Below are 22,626 nucleotides of genomic sequence, written 5' to 3'. Positions count from 1 at the left end.
TAACACCTGCCAGAAGGCTTTGTTGAACTGAACTGCTACTAAGCAACTTTTTACTTTTATCTCAACTTCTAGAGAATAAGAACATCCAGTCCTTAATGAGCCAATTTTAGAGTTAGCAGAATATTATTGGCTTTGTAGGAAATTGGGTTTTTTGGATTTTTTTAAAAAATATTATTAACTTGTGACACCAGGGGAGTACAGAAAGCTGCAACATATAATTGCCTTTTATTTAGGCGAAAAAAAATTATGTTTCAGAAAAGATTATTTACATGCTAGACTATGGTCTCAAATGAAAGAAAAACAAATTATAAAGGTTTTCAGCCAAACCAGCACAATATTAGCAGTCCACAGGTGTTTGCCCAGAACTATCAGAGGAACATGTAATCATCTGCTTTAAAATAATAAAATAATTTTTTCTTATGATTGGACAGCTCTATACTCATTGTAGTGGCCAAGTCCAACACAGTTCATGTCATTTACATCCCAATTCACTCAGGAGGCTGGAACTCAGATAAGGGTATGCTTTGTCAAATCAGTCATTTCCCCAGCAGTGATAAGATTTTTTAATTAAGTGGAAGTTATTTCTGTTTAAAGACCTGCAGTTAAAGACTTTGTTACAGTTTACAATCAATGTTTTTAAAGTGTTTTCATTTATAGTCAGAGAAATTGGTCAACTTTATTTTTCACAGTCTGATGTTATTTTATTTAAGCTCAGAAAACACATATTTTAAATGTGTTCACTGTCTGTTATCAAATCTTATGAAACAACTCATTGCATTGAATTGTGTGAAAATATGAGGTAGTTAAAATCTGAAACCTGTCCTAGAAATTGGCAGAAAAACGTCGACCCTTCCTCTCCCCAGTCTATCAGCCTATCTGTAGTGAGTTAAGTTCTCACAATGACTTAAGGTCACTAGATACATTCACTACAGTTTTTCTTCATAAAGAAAAACGTATTTGCAAATAATTTTCATGCAATCCAGAAAGAACTGTCAGAAGAGCCGAAAGGGAAGAAAGCATACCATCTATATTTATTTCATAAAAATAATCAGAGCACTGTACAGTGAAAATAACCAGAGAATAAATGAACATACACACTCATTTAAGCTTCAGTGAATCCGATAGTTCTTTTGATGTGTCATCAGTCAAAGTTGGGTAATTTCCATTGAAGTGGGTGTTTGTATTAAATAAGGAGAGCAGTTTACAGACCAAGCAATCCATTAATGTCATGGAACAAAAGGAAATTATGTGCTCTGCACAAAGTGTTTTGAGAAGGCAAACTAGGCCACAATCAATTTTTATAATGCATTAATGCACACTTCATTTTTGCCATCTGACATGCTGTGGCCACGGCCAAAGATACACATCAGTTGCTGGTGTGGGAGAAACTTCATTGAGGGCAATGATGGAGCCCTAGACTTTTTAATATTCTAATTCTTGCCTCAAGAGCTTGATAAGACAGGAATCTATGAATGTACCTGCTTATGAGGCCAATGCTACAGCTAAAATCCAATTAAATGCAGGAATATCTGGAATATAATTATTGGTATGTTAATAATGCCATAGCTTCTAGGATTTAATGATAACACTATTAACTTAAGAATGAAAAACAAATATCATTTTGATTGATGGGTCAAAGAGAAAACAAAAATAATAAAAATATTTAGACAAAATTCTTCTTATTTTGGAGGCTGAGATTATATGCAAAAAATCATTTTTTGCATATTTCTTGCATATATTTTTTGCATATGTTTCCCTCTAATTTGCTGAAGCATGGAACAGAACTCTGTGATATCAAAACACTACTATCAGCATTCATAGGACCTGTATGAGTCCTATATTGTCAAGTGCTGTTTCAATTTAGCCTGCAAATGGGTGCAGTTTGTGAGTCTAACTCTACATCATATAGACTTTTATACAACCACAAGATATCTTCATCACAGTGGTTACAAAATCACAGGAAGCTTGCTGTGTCCTATGCATGGTGAATTTGCTGAGTGTCCCTTGATATAATAAAACTGGCCACTCCAAAGAGCCCCACAGGAGATACTTCCAGTGGTCCTGTGCTTGCATGCCTAGTGGGGGAGTAACTTGGCAACTGGTTGACTTGGAGATGATACCCATTCCTCTTTTACTCTGGATGTCCTGTGATGTAAACCTGCTTTCAATTCTAGTGTCCAAAACCCACTTATTAAATATGTTCACTTTTGTAAAGCACTTAGATATGTGAGAGATACAGCATGTGCTATGTACTTTTTTTTAAAAAAATGTTTTCAGCTTCTGAACTCCTATACATAGGTACTATCTATATATAGTTCCTATCTCTACATCCTATCTCTACATCCTTGCTCTAAATCTTGTGCTTAAAGGTGATATGAATGGCCCATTGTTTACCAGATTCTCAGGTAAATATTGAGATATTTACTTGATTCAACATGACTTGCTACTATCTGGAATGCAAGTTGACATGTTAACAGAACACTTGGAAGGTCCAGTTGGCCAGTTTTCTTTAGAAATTTGCTTCAGGGCATCCTCAGTACCCATGCTAATCTTTAAAGAGGAACATTTAATTTGGATGACTGGTCGGATCCTGGTTACATTTACAGATCTTTTACCTTTACCTGATATAAACACAGAGCCTTTGCTAAAAGCTCCAGTTTCTTGAAATTTCATGTTTCATAAGTAATAAATGCCAGGCTAAATCTCTTGTTGGTGGTCATTTAAAGGGAAAGAATCAGCCTTATGAGGTACCTTGAGCTGAAATCTCTTTAAATTAAGAAGTTTCTCCTCTAAATGTTCTTATACAAAAAAGCCGAATTAATGGCCAACTTCCTAAACCACTACACTAAGTGGCCACGACACTAAACCACCTAGGAAAAATGGTCAAGAATTCACTGACCTTCATTTATAAACACTGTGATCAACAAATGTGGACTAAAATGTGACTATAAGACATATAAGATCAAACAGACATAGTTTTGTAAACCCTTTTTTTTTCATTTACAGAACTTTTTACATCCTCTTTTCTAATAGAGTTTCTCTTTTAGAGCAGTTTTATGCTCACAGCAATATTTAAAGTCACAGTCCTTAACCCTGCATGTTCCTAGCCTCCCTACTCTCTACATCCTCCCCCAGGGTGGCACTGTGGCTACCTGCCTCAACCTTGACACCTCATTGTCAACCACAGTTCATGCTAGGGTTCACTCTTGGTATTGCAGACTCTATGGTTTTGGACAAATGTATAATGACCTGCATCCACTATGTTAGTATCACACAAAAGAGATCTATTGCCCTAAATCCTCTGTGTACTTTTTACTCAGGCTTCTCTTCCCACAACTCCTGGCAACCATAGATATTATGGTATAGTCTGCCTCGTTCTGCCTTTCTAAGGATTTCACAAAGTTGAATTTGTGTATTATCAGGCCTTTTCAGATTGGGTTCTTTCATTTAATAATGTGGATTTAAGTTATTTTTTAAGTCTTTAGTTTATGTTTTTCATGGCTTGAGAATTAATTTCTTTTTTTAGTGCTAAATTATATTTAATTTTCTGGATGTAACATTGTTTATTTATCTGTTGCCTACTGAAGGACATTTTGGTTGCTTCTGAGTTTTGGCAGTTAGGAATAAAGCTGTTATGAGCACCTATGTATAGATTTTTTTGTGTGTGGACATAAGTTTTCGATTTCTTGGATAAATATCAAAGGACAGGTTTGTATTATATGTGGATTAAATGATAAGATATAGTTTGTCTTTGCAAGAAATGGCAAACTGTCTTCCAAAGTCGCTGTTCCATTTTATATTCCCATGAAAAATGAAACATAGTTCCTATCTCTACATCCTTGATCATATCTGGGAGTTTTCAATACATCCTCTTTTAAAATAGGAGCGTTGGTGATCACATTCATTGTATTGATTTCAGAAGTTATCATGACAGTTTTGCTCTTTGGGTCATTATCTCATTCTCTCTGACAGCTTCATCTGCAGCTTTTCAGAAGCTGTGAATTTTGTCAACAAATATAGTACTCTCTGACAAAAAGACTATTATTCTGCTTTCTACTATAAATCTAATCTTTATGATAGTTATTGGGGGTATATTTACACTGAGATGTTTACTTGATAGTGATGCCATTTTACAGTGAGCAGCATTCATTATAGTAAGTCATCAGTGCAATATTAATTCAAATTAACATTGAATGGACTCTACAAGTTCTCTGCTAGATACGAGGCATAGGGGTGAACAAAAATGTCATGGTTTCCTCATTAAACTTGAAATTTAATAAAAAAGACAGACTTTAGCCAAATAATCACACTAATAAACCTACAATTAAAAATGTGATGAATTCTGTGAAGAAAAAAGCAGGAAGTTAAGAGAGTAGGTAACAAGGAGATTTTGACCTAGTTTGGCAGAGTGTGGTGTACAGCAGGGGAGGAGGACAGGTCAAGGGCAGGGAGAGCTTCCTAAACAGAGAAATGAGCTGAAATCTAAAGGATCAGATGTAGTTAAGTGGTGGGTTTTTTAAATAACAATATCATTTGGCCAATATCAAGTAGTGGTCTTTGTGATATTCCACCCAGACTCTCTCTTCAGAGCCCATGTAGCCATCCCCAAGTTGCTGAGACAGTGGCTATTGATGGATTGAAGCTGGCTCCTTCTGTGACAATTGCCCTCAGCCTCATGGAACTATATTTCTCAAAGTTATATATCTTCCGTCTTGCCAGGGGCATTATTTAGCTAATGGCAGATGTGGGCATAGTGAGGCACTGCCTCTTGACTTCTAATGGACATTTCCTTAAGGCTATCTGAGCTCCAGTTGTGACTCCTTTGTAGAGCAATTTTTTCCTCAGCTCAATACCACTTTTTTAACCTTTCTAAATATTCTCCCCGAGATTATATCCCAATAGCTTACTATACACAATTCTCTGCCTCAATCTGTTTTCAGGTTGTTCAACTAAAGACAGTTGGTATCAGCTTCATAGTGGATTTTTTTGAGGTGGTGGATGGATTTCCCACAGCGAGTTCTAGTGATGCCTTTGTGAAAATTCCATCTGTGGTGGACGGAGATGGAATATTGGTGAAAGAAGATGTACCATCTTCCACATTTGTGGAAGAATACCACAGATATAATATTCTGGGTCAGTTAAGAGAGAGAAGATGAGTATGGAATTCAGTTACGAAATGTCATTGATTCATTGAAAAGTGATCCTTATAAGGGTCTTTCAATTACCTATTTTTGACAACATTTAAAACTGGAGAACTTAATTTCCTACAGCCAGAGGAAGTTCAAGTTTCAGGACTTTGAGCTGACCACTTCCCTGTATATTGCTAGACCTGCAGAGCTGGCCAACTCCTTTTTGTTAGAAGATGAGTCCCCCTAGCCCATCTTCCCACTCTGCATTTGCTTGAAGATCATGCAGGGATCTTAAGTGAGGCACACATTTTAAAAGATATGCTTGTCCCTGATCAGAATCTACTTCTACCTCCCTTCCTGACAATCAGACCAAGCAGAGGTCAAATCCTAACATAAATTAGTGAGATGTGCAGGGCTGCTAAGGGAAGAGAGAGACTGATGGAGTCGCAGGATCTGTTGATGAATACCAACAAGAGCTGCAAGAGTATGCTTGGGAGAGTCCCCAGGGATGTGGGATCAAGGGCAATCTGCTGATATGGGACACTCTTCTATGTTACTGGGTTTAGCACGCTGGAAAGCATTCTGAGAGATGCCTCTTTGAGGTTTGAAAAGGTGATGTCTCACACTAAAAGAATTGTGAGGGGTGATCAAGGAACAGGGAAGCAAGAGTCTGAGAAAAGTGGATATCCTGGAATAGACAAAGCATGTATTATTGGAAAACCCACTTGCCTACTAAGTTCTAAAGGATAAAACTCCATTTACCAAAGGGATAGAATATGTATTATTGAGAGGGGCAATACCATCTTTGAGAAGCCTTGTGGTACCTCTCCTCAGAAGCCAGGGTTGGAGGGCACAGGTATTGCAATGAGTGCAAAGACCACAGAGGTAGCCAGAGGGTACAATCCACAGAGAACTCTGGAGGTGATTAATAGAACACTAAAATTTTAGGGGCAAGATAAATAGGCATCTAACAAAAATATTGCTTCATTCATATTATCAGAGGAAATTAAGGATGCATGTTCCATAATCTGAATGTAGTTCTTGCCATGTTCTTGACCTGAGATAGTTCTCGGATATGGAATCTGTTTAGTAAAGGAGAGATTAGGTCTATAACAGGAAGGAACCTGCAGTGTGACAAGAATACTACTTGGCAGTTCCCCCACTGTTCCCCAAAGGAATCTTAAGCCATTTACTTAGATAGTCATGTATTGACAAAAGGGAAACACTCACATATCTCCAGTATTATGGGACACTGAGTCTGCATTGACATTGATGCCCCAGTACACAAATCTTTAGCCCATCTGTGTGAGCGATGGCAAATGGAAGCCAGATAATAAATGATTCCTGGCTCAATACTAGCCCACAACGAGTTCACTAGATTTAAAGAGTCTCTTAGTTGTTTTTTTTTTTTTTTTTGTTTGTTTGTTTGTTTTTTATGATCCTTAAATTTACATTTGGGATGGATACAGAGAGAAGTTGGCAGATCCAGGAATTTGATGAGGGTACAGTGATATCACCATCACCCCCAGTTTTTTCTAAGGCATTTGTGGTTTCTGTATGCATAGTTAAGGGCTTTGTAGGTTCTGGATCTTTAACTGATTTTACTGCCACCAGGGAACAGAGTAGTTACTGCCACCAGGGAACAGAGTAGTGTACATTTTAAGCTAGTTCTTTCATAGTACGTTTAAGAACTATGTACATAGTGCATTTGATGTACTACTAAACTAGTACATTTAGGCTAGTTCTTCATAGTTACTTTGGTCTTCTCATGACAGGGAACCACCACCACCACCAACAACAACAACAAAAAAGTTACCATTTCAAGGGAGAATTTTGCTTAGATCAACAAGAGGAGGACGGGCTATTGCTTTCAAAGGCGAACAGGGCAGAATGTATTTTACTAAAGCATCTCTTGAAGCTCTTTTGTTCGGTATTAAGGTTAAATGGATAGTACGGTAGCCATTATCCAAGAAGGACACAGTAACCACTAGGTTTCATCCCATCCCATGAGGGATGAAGGCCTAAGGCACCCCCCACCAGGCAAGCCACCACTTGGACCAACAGAGAGGATGACCAAGAGTGAAGGCAACCTGAAACAAGTCTTGGAGGAGAGGGTTCTGAGGATGAGTAATGGCCCTGAGCTCAATTGCAACAGCATAGGTTGTTGCATTTCACTGACTTGTAAGCTCCCCAAGAAATAAGACCAACACCTCCCTTGGGAAAACTCATTTCAGATAGGAGCAAACTTCTGTAAGAAGCAAGCACATCTGAGGAGGCAAAGATACTGTGGTATTTCCGTCTCACACTGTAGGGGCCAGTACGAGCCTCCCCCAGCTTCTGTGACTATCGATGGCTGGACAGTTAGAGCTGTATCCCTCTCTGGGAATTGTACTTGGAGACATGAAACTGCAATCATTAAGTATGTGCTCTTGTCCAGGTGGCAGCTTATGACTCACAACTGTTACGAGTACATGAAGAGCCAGCCCTTCCTACCACGAGGAACTCATCTCAAGGACTACTCCAGCTCCAATCTCTGCTTCAGTTGGTGGACACCTCAGTGGCAACCGCATTGCAATTCACATACTCCTTTGCCCAGTGCTTCCTTCTCTGTTTTCTTAAAAGATATAAACCAGAGAATTCTCCTCAATTGGGACAATTCTCCTCAGGTTGGGACCCTGCTCGGCTGGGATTAGTGAACTTAAGTGAAGAGAATCTGGGACACACATACACGCACTTTCTTTCTTTCTGAATGCAAGCACTGAGGAGAGTCCATATGAAATCGTAGAGAAAAGGAAGTCATCTACAACCCAGGAAGAGGACCCTCGCCAGGAACCAAATTGGCCAGCACCTTGATAATTAACTTTGCCCTTCAGAACTGGGAGAAATAAATCCCTATCATCTAAGGCATCTAATCTGTGGCAATTTTTCTGTGGCAGCCTGAGAAGGCTAATCTACCATCTAAAATGTGCCACAGGAACTTGATTATATGAGTCCAGTGTTCAAAAGGGGATATGGGGCTACAGAGTTTTGGAAAGAATTCTGGAGTGATAAATTCTGGAAATAATTTTAAAGAAGCAGTTTTTTCATTGTGTGTGTGTGTGTGTGTGTGTGTGTGTGTGTATTTGAGGCTCCGTATTGAATGGGAATAAAAGACCCATAAATCATTGTAAGAATAAGTACTTTTGTCAGCAACATTTTTCTTTTAAAATGACCACATTAAGTCTTCTATGAGTCATTTTTCAACTGCTATGACAAATCAACTTGAAAGGAGGAAAAGTTTATTTTGGCTCCATGTTACAGGTTTTAGTCCATGGTCACTTGGCTCCATCTGCTTGGGCCTGTGGTGGCACAGGATATCACGGTGGGAACACTTGGTGGAAGAGGCTTGTTTACCTCGTGTCAGCCGGGATGCAGACAGAGAGCGAAGGGGCTGGGGTCCCAATATCTTCCAGGACATACCCCCAGTGGCCTAACTTCCTCCTGCTGGGCTCCACCTCTTACATGTGACATCAACCCCCAGTAGTGCCACAGGCTAATGATTAAACTTTTATCACATGGGCCTTTAGAGGACATTTAAGATACAAACCATACCATTATGTCCTTGGACCCCAATAATCATCTCCATCTCACAAGTCAAAATTCATTCTGTCCTTTTTCAAGATTTCCCACAGTTTTAACTCTTCTATCAATGTTCAAAAGTCCGAGTCCAAAATCTCCTCTGAGACTCAAGGCAAACTCTGTGGTGAACCTTTATTAAAACAGGGGAACAAACCAAAGTTCCATACTCCTAAGATGCAACAGCACAGGGTGGATATTCTTGTTCCAATAAGGATTAAGGTTAGAGAAAGGAAGGATCAAACAAAAAGACCCAAGCCTCACGGGGTGAACATTGAGTCCTCTAGCTCCCCGTCTGACATTAGAGCACACAGGAGTGTGCGGTGAGCTCAAAGGGCTTGGGCAGCCCCATCCTGCAGCCTTACTGACTGCAGTCCACATGACTCTTGGGGGCTGGCACTTTGCTGACTGCAGCTTCTCTGGCTGGCCGTCCACATTCCTGGCATCTCTCACTTCCCGGATCTTTGTGGAAGCTTGGGCTTTTACTCTCACAGTTTTACAGATTGCCCTACTGGGGGCTGATTGCAGAGACTCTAATTTCGCCAGATACTGCCTGGCCTCCCAGGGTTTCTTTTGAAATCTGAATGGAAGCATCCATGACCTCATAGTTCTTGAATTCTGCATGACCCAGTGGCCCCAATTTCTCTTATAAAATAAAGTTCTGTGTGAGCAGAGGGCCCAGAAACTCTCTTCTCAAACAGAAGACTTTGAAATCAGTTTATACTTTTGCACCATTGAGCCTAGCTGGGGTTGAGACGTTTATGGAATCTTGATGATTCATGAGATGTCCTTAAGGCATCTTTCCTATTGTCCTATTGTCCAAAATTCTTGGCTCCTTTTTACTGGTGCTACTCTCTACACCCACCATGGCTACAACATTAGCACTTCATTTCTGACCAAATTGCAGTTTTTTGAAATCTTTCTTCTTTTTGCTTCCAATTCTCACTTTGATCTGGATTAAAGCATTCAGTAATAACAATGCCACTGTCAGAACGCTTCACTGTCTTGAAATTCCCTCTGCCAGTTTAATTAATCCTTCACCTTTAAAATTAGCCTTCCACAAAATTTCAGGGCATGGACAAAATGATGACAGGTTCTTTTGTCAGAAAGACAAAAGACATATGTGGCCTCTAATGCAATTCCCAATGACTCCATTTCTTGGTATCAGTTTCTGTGTTAATCTGCTTTCTGCTGCTGTGACAAAATACTTGAGATAAGCAATTTATAAGAAGGAAAGGCTTATTTTACTCATGGTTTCTGAGTTTCAGTCTATGGTTGCTTTGGGATTGTGGTACTGCAATATATCATGGAGGAAGTTATTCACCTAATACTGGCCAAGAAACAGACAGGGGAGAAGGAACTAGTATCCCAGAATTCTCTTCAAGGGCCACCCCGGCAACCTTACTTCTTCCCACTGAACCCCATCTTTTAAAGGTTTCACAACCTCCCAAGAGACGGGTGACCAAGTCTTTAACATATGGACCTTGGAGGACATTTAGGATCAAATCATGATAGTTTTCAACAGATGAGTTTAGCAGCATATAACATGTCAATTACTATTGACATTTTAAGTGGACCAAGATACTAGAAACAGGTAAGTATCTACTTTTTGTTTGTGTGTATGGTAGTGAGGATGGAACCAAGGGGTCTCTACCACTGAGCCACATTTCCAGTCATTTTTATCTTTTATTTGACACAAGGTCTCACTAAATTGTCCAGGCTGGCCTCAAATTAATGAGCCTCTTGCCTCAGCCTCCAGAATCTCTAGGAGTACAGGTATAAGCCATCATGCCCAGCTAACTATGTACTTTGATCACTGAATCTATCTTTAGAAAATTGCTTAACAAGTGTTTAGTAGGACCTTCAATATAATGAATAAAACAAATATAAAACAATCATGCCCCCTTTATCACAACCCCCTATGAACTCTCCCATCTCCAGAACCAACCATCAATTGAATCTTCAACACAGAGGAATAAGAGAGAGGGGGACTAAAATTAAGAAAAAAATATTTAGTAGAATAATTAAAATTAAAACTAAAAACAAAATCAAACAAAACCAAACACCAAACAATTACAACAAAGAGAGATAAAGAGAAAGGGGAGTGGGAAGGAAAAGGGTATTTGCAGAAAACAGAAGATAATATTTCCAAAGGGTAAAGATGATGATGAATGAAGTATCTATTATAGAACATCTTTTCACAAATGAAGGAAGAATTCTAAGGCTACACATTCATTGAAGAGCCCTGGCAATAGTACACACATAAAGAGCTATAACTCTATTCATCTCCTTCCCTTTCCATTTCAGTCACTTTTACCCACTGGATATGTTAACACCTTCCATAGTTTAAAGGAAAATCACTTTATTTTTCTATTGCTGAATGTGGAAGTAAACACAACCTGGGTTTTCATGTACGAGCCAAGGGGTATGCCCACAGCAAGCCTCTGAGGAAACAGACACCTCAATACATTGGTCAGGGTGTCTTTCTGTAGTAGAAAAGAACTTGAAATCCATCCCTCTTTCCGACCTTATATTATTCATTGCAGAATTTAATCAGAGAGGATCATTTCAATGTCAATAAAGATTTTTATTTTTAACTGAGTAAAAATACTCCTTTATATTTTATTCACGGCAGATTCGAATTTAATTGAGACGGAAGGTCTGTAAAGAGGGGGCTGAGGTTTCAGCATACTCCCTTGTGTGCTGAACCTTTCCTCTTCATCCATAACGTTTGCCATTCACAGACAAGTTATTTTAACCACCTTGCAGCTACTGCTGGATAATGGATACTGGGTTTAATAGTTTTCCACATGCTTTGGGATTTAAGAGTTATTATTTTCTCTCTCTCTCTCTCTCTCTCTCTCTTTAGGAGTCCTATTTTTTCACTTCCTGGTGCAAAATATATTACATCAAAATCTACTTTTTAAAAAACACTGTTTTAATGGAAACCTATAGTTTCAGTTACACCTAACTCATGTTTAGGGAGAGGCAGTTATCTTAATAACCTCTAATTTTCTCAGTTGTTAGGATGCACCTTCAACCTGGAGCACTATGCTTAAGTTATTAGATCCTTTGGAGTGAGGTCTGGGTTTTGTTCATCTCTCTTGGAGCAGAACACATTGATAGGCACAGAATCACTGCTTTTGAATGAGAATTGATTGTGTTCATTTCTCTTTTTTTCTCTAAAATAATGTATTTTCAAACAATATTCAACATCTGTAGCAATTAGAGAAATGCAAGTCAAGACTACTCTAACATTTCATTACTCCAGTCAGAATGGCAATTGTCAAGAACACAACCAACAATAAATGTCGGCAAGGATGTGGGGAAAAGTTTCACTCATACATTGCTGGGGGGACTGAAAATTGGTGCAACTACTCTGGAAAGCAGTATGTATATTCCTCAGAAAACTTGGAATGGAACTAGCATTTGACCCAGCTATCCCAGTCCTCTGTTTATACCCAAAGGACTTAAAATCAGCATACTACAGGGATTCGGCCACATCAATGTTTATAGCAGCTCAATTCACAGTAACTAAACTATGGAACCAATCTAGGTGCCCTTCAACAGATGAATGGATACACAAAAAGTGATATATAGACATAATGGAATATTATTCAGCCTTAAAGAAGAACAAAGTTAGGGCATGTGCCAGTAAATGGATGGAGCTGGAGAATATAATGCTAAGCAAAATAAGTCAATCCCAAAGAACCAAAGGTGGAATGTTTTCTCTTATATGTGGAAGCAATTCACAATAAGGGGCAGGACTAGGGAAGAGTAGAGGAACTTTGGATTAGACAGAGGGGAGTGAAGGGAGGGGAGGAGTTACAGGAGTAGGAAGGATGGTGGAATGAATAGGATATTATTACTCATGTGCATATATGACTACATGACCGATGTAACTCTACATCATGTACAACCAGAAGAATATGAAGTTATACTCCATTTATATATTATGTGTCAAAATGCATTCTACTGTCATGTATAACTAATTAGAATAAAAAAAATTAATGTCTTTTCAAATTAATGTTTTAACACATGGATCAAAGGTGCCCTGCTTTTGCTGAACTTCAGTGTCTTCTAAACGTTGAGGTGCATTTCTTCCCTGGGAGTTCTGGAATCATTCTGCAATTAAACTTTAAGTGATCCCAAGATGTTCCAACTTTTAAAATTGTTTTATGGTTATTTTTTCTTATATTTGCAAAATTAGTTTGACCCTGCTCTAGTACATAACAGTGAGTCCAGTGTCAAATACTTATTGAGCAGTTTCTAAGTGGATTAGCAGCAGCCAGATGACACATTTACAATGGAACCTGCTGTATTGGAACATTATTGCACAGCCAGAGATGTTTCAGCACTATGTAAAAAATGTGTTTCTTTCCCCTACAGCTGTTTTCTCATCCTGGATATGGATATGCATTAGTTTCCTAGTCTAGCATTACTTCAAATCAATTTCTTCCCTACTAAGTAGTCACATCTTGAGGCACTTTTAATAGAAAATGAGTAAATGCATCGAGCTTGTCCTGAAAACTCATCACCTTGCTTGAGAAAAAAAACTCATATGCATTCAAAATTGTCTTCTCTAGGATTACAGATAAAACACATCTAAAAACATTTCATGAATTGAAAATAAAAATGTTTTATTTCTGTGAAGAGTCCTCTACTGTAGTGTGCCTGAGGTTGTTGATAATTTCCTGTGACATAGTACGTTTCCAAACCACCTGCCAGTCCATAAACTGAAAACCCTCCCAGGTGATTTAGGTCATCTCCTTTAGAGCCTCACTCGGGCAAGCTAATACATTCTTATTTTTCCTTTGCAGATAATGCATTTTCAAAAACAAAATAGAGAGTAAATATAGACATACACAGGTAGAGAGGACTTGTGTTTCTCCTGGTGATCTAGCTTGGGTGAGACTTTAGCTACCTCATAGCACAGAGATTTTTGTTTATACACCTGCTGCCCAAATGCCTTAAACACCATATTTTGGACATTCATAAAAATTAAAACACATTACATAATGATCTTGAGTCCAAAGGTCATTTTTATAAACATTTTATGTGAAATAATAAAGTGAACCACTTAACTGACAGTTCCCCAGTATGGAAAAAATCACTAATATTTCCCACAGGACCAAACAATAAGAAGACTAGAAAAGGTGAATTTCAACACTAAAATTAAAGCATACTAGGGATAATTGGTCCTGTGTTTGTATGGTTTCTCACTGTATTGATCGTACTGGGCAGTCCCGAAAGTCAGGAACATTGCCCTGAGTTATAAGGCAAATATTAAAGTGGTGCTGAAACATGGCAGGGATTCTTTAATTTGTTTCTCTATAGTAACCCATTTTCCTGTCTATATGTATCCCATAGCATCATTTAGTAGATCTTAAATATACATGGATATACGTGGAAAAATTTATTTTTTAAAAAAATAGTAACCTAAACTATTAAAATAAGTTCTTTATTCAATAATAATAATAAAGAAAAAGGCAATTAAGAAAAAAGAAGAAAGACATCTAAGGTCTCTTACTGGCATTACTTGATCCTCTAAGAATATGGTTTGCTTCACCTTTTCTTTCTCCAGATGCACTGTTTTCTTTTGTAAAGTGCAATAAAATATTCAGCAGAATTACCAGCCAGCGCTTACTTAACATCTTGCTTTAAAACAGCATCTAATCTAATCCCTTAGGCTCATATTTAAAGTGGATCAAAACAGTTTCTTTATGACTGACAACTTCATTCCTGCAGACTTGATAAGTAAAACTGCTTTCTGAATACCCTGAATTTTTTTTAATGTTAAAATTTGTTTCTCCAAAACTTTTAACAATTTTCTATCCTGGTATTAGAAGAGAATCTTTGTCAGTATGCAGATAAAATCTCCTGGGCTGACACTGTGTTGATTAAACTGGAAGCTCAAAATCCTCAAAGGATCTAATTTATATTTTCAGACATCTTGCTTAAAAGAGAATGAGATGAGACATAGTGCAGTGTTTAGCCAAAATTTAAAAAACAATCTTATTTGTTTTGTAGCCAGGTTTGCCCCATCATTTTGCTCTGTGTGTCCCTATATTATTAGATCACATGCACTTGGCAAGACGGAACCAGCAGCCACATCTTCGTCTTAATGGATTCCGTTGCATTCCTTGTCATAACTGATCTGGAAATGCTATACAAATTCAACATATTTGGGCACCATCTGTGACCAACTGTTTTCCAGTATTATTATGTTTAATTTTTCAAAACAACCCTATGAAGGAGTCACGATTAGGCAGCAGCCCTAAGAAGGCTGACTAACTAAGTCTCACAGAGCATAGGCAACTTATTCCCGGTGACAGAACCACTAGGTGGCTGAACCAACATTTGAATCCAGTCATCCCAAGAGATTCTGTGGTGTCTCCATTTTTATTTGTTGTTATTTTTTTTTTGCTCAAATAATTGACAGCTCCACAGTTCCTTATTTTACTATTCTTACCTTGATTTCCATTGATCTCAACATGTGTCACTTCTTACCTGCTGCTGCAGCCTCACATGCCCAATGGCCTCATTGCCCAATGGGTACATACTGAGAAACCAGATGTCAGGCCTCAGCAGAAGCAAATTCCTGTCCAGTGTGCACTTTCACGTTCCTGCCTCTCATGCAGCTGCTGTGCTGCTGATTCTTATTTTCATGGTAGCAACTTGACTTCTGAACAGCCATTTCAACAGCATTCAGAATCCTCTGCTACAAAGACAACTCGTCACCGAGTAGGGTTTTGCAAGTGATTTCCCCAAGAGTAACAGAACATTGCCATAAAAGGGAAAGATGTTGAGCACAAGCCATAGTTCTGTTCATTCTAGAGAAACCTACGTTTCAGAATAGTGGACAATGACCTTGTGTCAGAGGGTATTCTAACATTCTTCACAGTGTCTGCCAGGCCCTTTGACTCTCTTTGAGCCTAATCCTCCCTGTTGTGCAGAGACATGGAGGGACACAACAGGTACTGCGCCAGAATATGGACTGATGAGCTACACAGGTCCCAAGAGATCCAGTCAGGGCCTCGTTTGCTGATGTTGCAGGGAATTTAAGGTTGGGGGGCTGTAGACCCAAGGAAATTCGAGAAAAGGGAGATTTCTATGGTAAAAGGTGATTGAGAATAAAAACCATGGGGCACTACTGGCCACAAGGGCAGGAAGGAGACTGTGGAGACAGGGGTTTTGGCCTGGTAATAATTAGCACATAACTATTCAGAACTAAACAGCCTTCATTGTATTTCTGAAAACACTACAGTTAGCAAGAAAGTCAGTGAGTCTGATTGTGCCCTGCAGTCTTGACCAGATCTGTGTCTGCTCAGCACTTATGGAGGCTGAACTCGGGGATCTAACTTAACCCTTTTCTAATCCCACTCTCTTCACTTCCTCTGGGTTGTCTCATTGTATTCCCACAGTTATGACTACCCCTTGTTCTTTGAGGACTCTCAAATCTGTCCCTAACCAAGGTGTCTTAAGTGCCAGAACTGCACCAGTAGTGCTCTTCTGGACAATAATATCCAGGTATCCCACAGGTACCTGAAATCATGGTGATCCTTACTCTGAAACTACTCTTTTCACTGTCTGCTCTGAATTCCCTAAAAATTCATTTCTCTGTGGTATGTGCAGCATCCTGGGTAATGGTAGCATTCTTCCTCTAGAAGTCAGATCCCCAAACCCTCCTTGTGCCTGTTTCTTTTAACTCTTGCTTTGTTCTCAAATTTATATCCTTCTCTCAATTCTGTCCATTACTTCCTATTATGTGGCCTTTTATCTTGTATCCTCTGTTGTGAGAGGTTTTTATAAACTATTCTCCCTACTCTACATCTTATCTATTCAATTTATTGTACCTCTCATGTTACTCTTCTGTCTAAATTTCTTTTGTGGCTTCCCATTCCTTACAGGGTAGAATCCAGGTGCCTTAGAGTGGTAAATAGTGGCCTCTACAATCTGGCTGCTGCTCACCACTAGCTTTGTCTCTAGCCTCAGTCAAGGCTAACTCCTTTGTCATAACTGTAGCGAACTGTCTTATTTTTTATGCATAATGTTTTTCTATGGTTATTGCATTTTCTCAAATTGACTCTATTTTAAGAACGGTCTTATATTTTTTTCCCAAGAAAGTTCTCTTGTTGAATTCCAAAAGAATCAGCCTAGTACCATACATTGTCTGAAGCATTCATCATCACCTCAGTGATAACCAAATATTAACTTCTCTACTCTCTCCCAGTGCACTGTATGCAGACTTCCAGGATTGCTCCATACCACCTCCCCCCTGTAGCCATATGCAGACCTGTTTCTAATATTTATTGTCTTTCAAAAGCAAGAACTGTGTTATAGGAATTTAATGTAAAGGATTTTATTTATAAATAAGAAACAACCTAAGTAAATTCAGCTTGGGTAAGGGTGGATGTGAATATGTTTAGTGGGTAGAAAATGTATATTAGTGCATATAGTTCAGAAATCCAAGAGATTGAAATGTAGCCTCTTGAATAGAGAATCCAGACTTTCAGACAATTTGTAAGCTCCCTCTTGTGTTTTCTCTTTTTCCAGATTTTATTTCTGTCTTTATCTCTCTGTATTTCTTTTACATTTGTTGCTTCTTGGGTTCATCCTGAGCTGAAACTCTCTTTAGGAAGGGTGAGATATGTGCTGGTGGCTGCAGGGTCACATTCTCTTTACAACTTTAATAACAGAGGAAGAAAGAGGTCTTTCCCTTCTAAATGTCTTCAGGGCAAATCCCTTGGATAGATCTGAGGGATGGGAAAGGGAGAAAATATGCCGGAGAGTGATCAAATACAGCCCGTGAATATATACTTGTTACTATTATTTTAGAATTAAGTGGTTTTCAGTGTATCACAAACAGAATACACCCAAGCATCTATACTTTCTTTTAGCCAGTTTTCTATTTAGTTCACTAAGACATCATAGTTATATAAATTTGATTATAATATAGATGTTTGATATTCCTCAAAATGTTGTAGACAAGTAGAAATATTCTTTAAAAACAATAAAGTGAAATTCTTACCTTTCTATTAGTTCATAAATTATTTTTTTGGTTACAAGCTTCTTTTTGGAATTAGAACTTGGAACTTACACAAAAATGACAAAACGAATACACATAGTTTGGATTTGACTAAATACCATCATATGAAGAGAGGGACTGAGTCTCCCAGTAACCCTATTCTAATGTCCATGTCTTTAGTTTTATCTGTAGTGAAGAAGCAGTGACAACATTTCAGAATGTCACCAAAGGCCTCCAGCCTGCTGCCAGAGCCCAGAAAAACCTAGTGTGTATGTTTGTCCTGAGATGTGGAGATGCTTTTAAATAGGGCTGCACATATTTCTTAGCTAAGAAAAGAGAAAGAGTAACAACTACCACTGGACAATTATTTTATGAAAAAGTTTTAATGACTCCACAATAATAAAATTGGCATATCCATGTAATTGTTACCACATCCCAAGCACTATTCTAAGTATTTATGTTTATTATCTAATCCTCATAAAATGCTGTGAGTTCAGTATTATTATGATCAACCTTATTTTGCAGAAGAGGGAGCTGAAATCTGGAAGTTAAGATTCACAGCTACAACAGCAGAGCCAGATTCAAACCCGAGACGTTTGATTCCAGAATCTGTGTGCTTATCATACATAATGTTGCTTTTCAGAGACTAGAAAAGGTATAGGCATTTTCAGGCCCTGTGACAAGTTGTCTTATATGTTATCTCATTTATTTCCTGAATTGTAAGACAATATAATTGCACAATATAGGCAATACTAATATATCCGTTTTGCATATGGAGAAATGAATGAACAGAGAGATAAAGTTATATTGATTTGGATCATCAATAGAGATTCCTACATCCAGCAACATTAAGTCAGGGTTTCTGGTGGTGACTCTCAGGAAGGAGTTGACATTTTGTTAAGCAGTTTTTTCAGATACTAAAGTTTGAAAAACACTGCCTCAGGGCCAAAATACTTCTAATTTAGAATTAGTGCTCATCTTTGTGTCTTCCATTAGAATGTGTGGAGAGCACTTTTAATCAATTAGCTAATTAATTCAACCAACTTCAAGTGAGCATCTGACATCTCTCAAGAACTAAAACACCTGAATTAGAAATTGAATGAGAAATGATCTGTGCTCTCAAGGTTATAAGAAAATAGGAGAAAAGGACAGAAACATATATAATTGCAATACTACATGGCAAATATTATAAAATTTGATTAAAATGTAGGTGATGAAATAGACAGTCCAGGAAAATTCACAGAGAGGATCATATTTCACGTGGGTCTTGAAAAATTTGTAAGAAATCAGCAAGAAATGGAGGAGCTTTACAGAAAATGATCATCATGTGTAATGTATGAGTCTGAAAGAGTGTGATGTGTTTAAGTTGCTTTGGGATATTCTTTTTTTTTCAAAGAGAGAGTGAGAGAGAGAGAGAGAGAGAATTTTTTAATATTTATTTTTTAGTTTTCGGCGGACACAACATCTTTGTTTGTATGTGGTGCTGAGGATCGAACCTGGGCGGCACGCATGCCAGGCGAGCGTGCTACCGCTTGAGCCACATCCCCAGCCCCAACTTTGGGATATTCTACCAAGATCAATAATGAAGGCACTTTTGAGAAACCATATGTGCATTTAGGAAACTTTGTGCTGAAAATAATGGAAAATATAACTGAAATTAATATAACATAAAGATATGTATTATTTTATAAATGTGGAAATTTTATGTATGTGCTGGTTAATGCCAGAGCTCAGCAAGGTTATCAAGTTCCCAGTGTCTACCTTCTCTTTCTCCCGTGCAGCATTTACTGCATTGTGAAGTGATTTTTTTCCTCATGCTCATATTCAATCAAAATCACTGTTACAACCTTATATATAGTGTTAATGTGACTACTTTTATTGTGATAGGACAGGTAAGCATCCTAATAGTCATACTTACTAGGTTAGTTATTTGACATTGTATTGGTTATTTACTACTGAGTTAAATAAAACCCTCAAAACCTTGCAGCTTTAAACAGCAGGTATTTATTATCTCACATAGGTTCTATGTGTCAGGAGTTTGTGAGTGGCTCAGATCAGAGATTGAAGTCACCATCTCAAATGGAGCTGCAGACATCTGAAGGCCCACTGGAGCTTGAGGATCCATTTTCAAAGTGGCTCACTCACTTGGATATCAGATTGATGTGGGATGCTGTAGGAAACCTCAGCTTTCCGTAAAGCTGCTTGAGTGTCCTTACAATATGGCAGCTGTCTTCCCTCAGCATGAGTGTTACAAGAGACAGCAGGATGGAAGCCATAATACCTTTTATTATTCAGCCTCTGAAGCCACATTGTATGACTTCTGCTATGTCTGACTGGCTACATGCAACTGCCCTATTCAGCGAGGCAGTGGATTACCCAGAAGCATGGGAACTAGAGAGTAAGAATCAATGAGGACCTCCTTGAAGACTTTATTTTTCTTTCAAACTCTTCTTAAGTATTTAAGATATGAAAGAATATGAATCATGGATTTCTGTACAGATGTTATTCTGGTAGCTTCTGATATTATGAGTCAACTAGGAAGAAGTCACCCTTTCCTTACTTGATTATCAGGAGTTTTTTTTTTTTTTTTTCAAACGATTTGAAGACTATTACTACTTGAAAATAAGAAGCAAGGATGAATTATGAAAACCATGTTCTGAAAGACTTAATCTCAAGTATTAAAAAATCCTTCAAAAGTTGCAATGCAAGAAAAGCACTGTTCTGGTACTTGCTAGGAATTACAGATTTAAATTTATTATATAGATTTGTCCTGTTAGAAAGAGAGAGAGAGATGGCATAGGTAGCAGTAGATTACAGATCAGTTCACACAACTGCACTGACACACTTTCATTATGGACATGTGACAGTTTTCTTCCAAAAATAAAAAATAAGCCCGCTAGGTTTTGCTCCTAACTATGCTCTGTTTAAGGAACAATGGCTTCTCTGCAATGACATCAGCAGTGTTTGATGCTCTTTTCAATCTGGGCTTGTCTATTTGTACTATGTTCATGCTTGTTAGCTTTTAGATTGGAAGTCTTAAAAGACCAGAAACCTTTAAAATTTATAAGAAAAATACATAATATTTAGCAAAACTCAAAAAGAAAAAAGAAAAAAAAACTGTTGATTGTATTTTGTTTTATAACCTGATAGTCTGTTTTACCAATGTATGCCAACGTATGTGTGAATATATAAGGACCTTGTAATCTGCTTGTGCTCAACTTGTAAATGCCTTCTTAGAACATATTTTGTGAAATATTTTGTGTCTTAGGACAAATTTTGTGAAATCATTTTAATAACACCATTATGTTATATCATGCATATATTCCACAATTAATTTTAGTAATTCTCTATTAGCAGGAGGATTAGTCTGCTTTATGGTACTCTGTTATGGTTTCATATGAGATATCCCCCAAAAGCTCATGTGTGAGACAAAGCAAGAAATGTTCAGAGGCAAAATGATTGGGTTATGAGAGCTCTGACCTAATCAGTGGATTAATCCATTGACATGGATTAATTGGGTAGTAGTTGAAGGCAGGTAGTGTGTGGCTGGAGGAAGTAGGTCACTGGGATGTGTCTTTATGTTTTATATTTTTTCCCAGGCAAGTGATGCTGTCTCTCTGCTTCCTAGTTTCCATGTCCAGAGCTGCTTCTCTCTGCCACGCCCTTCCCCCATAATGCTGTGGGTCATCTCAGGCTCAGAGCTAGGCAGTTGGTCAACCAGTGGACTGAACTACTGAAACTTTGAGCCAAAGTAAACTGTTTGTCCACTAAGTTCCTCTCATCAGGTATTTTGGTCACAGTGAGGCAAAGTTGACGAAAATAAATTCTTAATAAAATATCTGAGGCAACTGAGTTTTTTATATAGAAAAATTTTATTTTGGCTCAGAATTTTGGAGGTTCCAGTCTGAGATTGAGTAACCTCATGTCTTTGGTGCCTCTAGGAGAGGTGGCACATTATGATGGGAACATGTGGTTCCAAAAACCACTCACCTCATGAGCCAGCAAGAAGAACAGGTCAGAAGACAGGCTGGAGTCCTGTGATCTGCTGCGGGTGACTCTCTCAGTGACTGAAGACCTCACATCTCCTAAAGAGTCACAGCATTTTCCAGTAGTGACACACTGGGCACTAAGACTTTAGCATGGAGATCTTTGTGGATATTCATCAAAACCATAACATTAGGTTTATATTCTCTGTCTCTTTCTAGATTTTTACAATCACATATTGAAGCATTATTGTGGATAAATCTATACATGTTAATTTTTTTCTTACATGCTAAGATTTTTCTTGAAAGGTATTTGAGATATATGTTTAATTATCCAAAGTATGTTAATCAATTTCAGTTGTATACACAGCCATAGTTATTATCATTTATAAGTAATGCCAGTCGTGCAAAGAGAATTTTGTTCACTTTAATTCTTTAAATTATTGACAGAGATGTTTTTCATGTAGTTATTGGTGTTTGTCTTCTTCTGCTTTGTTGCCTATTAAGATTCAGACCCGTGGCTCTTCATCTATTGGAGGGTTATGTTCTTAGCTCTTATTTACTTGGAAGAGTGCTTTTTATTAAAATGCTAGATAATTTGCTCTTCACTCTGCAAGCATTTATAAACAACTTTCATGTGCCTTTTATTTGTATCTGTGAAGTTTTTACTAAATCCATATTTAATTCTGATTTGTCATATTTGTATTTTTCTAAAAAATATTTTTGCATTGGTCACATACATATTGAGTTTTCAAATGGATCAGCTACATTTGTCTACTTGCTTTACATTTAACTCAATAATGTACGTGGCATTTATTTTGATGAATTTTTTTCAAAACAGACCAACCTGCAGTATGTAGAGAGTTGTCTG

At 37.9% G+C, this 22,626-nt stretch overlaps 1 long non-coding RNA gene across 2 annotated transcripts in view; it reads left to right on the top strand.

Annotated features, from left to right (window-relative positions):
* LOC125615805 overlaps positions 1-22,355 on the top strand; it is a 49,763-nt gene extending 27,408 nt beyond the window's left edge. The window contains exon 6 of one of the 2 annotated variants that reach the window (XR_007346395.1): positions 19,793-22,355. This is a non-coding gene — a long non-coding RNA (uncharacterized LOC125615805). Of the gene's footprint in view, positions 1-7,566; positions 8,742-19,792 lie in introns of those variants that run through there. The other variant, XR_007346396.1, reaches the window with a different exon arrangement.
* The last annotated feature ends 271 nt before the right edge of the window (positions 22,356-22,626 follow it).

The sequence above is a fragment of the Marmota marmota genome, unplaced genomic scaffold, assembly GCF_001458135.2.
Source record: "Marmota marmota marmota unplaced genomic scaffold, marMar, whole genome shotgun sequence".
NCBI classification, from domain to species: Eukaryota; Metazoa; Chordata; class Mammalia; order Rodentia; family Sciuridae; genus Marmota; species Marmota marmota.
The sequence above is the reverse complement of the archived record's forward strand: the minus strand, read 5'-3'. Positions and strand labels throughout refer to the sequence as shown.